Here is an 884-nt window from a genome sequence, read left to right as displayed (position 1 = left end):
ACTTGTGATTTAAATTCCAAATTGGAATTCATTTGTATTTATTTAAAAACCCTGTCTCAAACTACTCCTCGAATTCCGGACCCCGTTAGGTCACAATCTAACAATGAGTACGTTTACTTATGTGCACTTGTGCATGTTCGTGTTTTTATTACATGCGTACATGAGGATGAACAACATTAATCGTCAGATGACAAGAAACAATTCCCTTGGAAAACCAAGAACGAATAGAGATGCCCGCAGAATGTTTGAGTTTAATTCCAAACGTGCGGTTGCCGACCCAGAGGCGTCATGGAACGACCTAGCTGAGGTCGAGAAACGTGGAATCGCAGCGATGTCTAATCCCGCGCGACCACGACCCCAACGTCTGGAAAGACAGAAGCAGCGATCCCAGACATGGAGGGAGAAGAAGGCGCCCCCTACTCCAGCTGAGCAGGCAACAGCGCTCAAAGAACAGTCATTAGCCGCAAAAACTGAAGTCAGTGAGCCAGTTGGGCTAATGTACAATGTCGGACCAATATCCGGTAGTATAAGCGTCGATCAGCTTACCGGACAGAATCTGGAGTTCTCAACATTCCCTCTGCTAGTTCAGAGGACGTTTAGAGATCTACAAGCAGTAGACGACAGATTGGCGAGGAAACTACCTTATTCCGCCTTTCTCCACGGCTGCACTACTGCTTTAGCTGCAAACATCATAGACATGCAGCAAAACGAGAATAAAGAGGGCGGCCTTCGTGCTGAGGGTGACGTTGGAGCGTACTTGGACCAGATGTTATTACCTGGGCCAATTTGTGAATATTTGTTTTAACTTGAATTTGGGTTGGGTTTTTTTTTCTTTTTTCTTGCTCTTGGGTATCGCGTGTTTCTACTGTGGTTGGCTGGCTTTC

The sequence above is a fragment of the Ceratina calcarata genome, unplaced genomic scaffold (assembly GCF_001652005.2).
Source record: "Ceratina calcarata isolate Rehan_Ccalc_2016 unplaced genomic scaffold, ASM165200v1 scaffold775, whole genome shotgun sequence".
In the NCBI taxonomy this organism is placed as follows: Eukaryota; Metazoa; Arthropoda; class Insecta; order Hymenoptera; family Apidae; genus Ceratina; species Ceratina calcarata.
Note: the sequence above shows the minus strand (reverse complement) of the source record.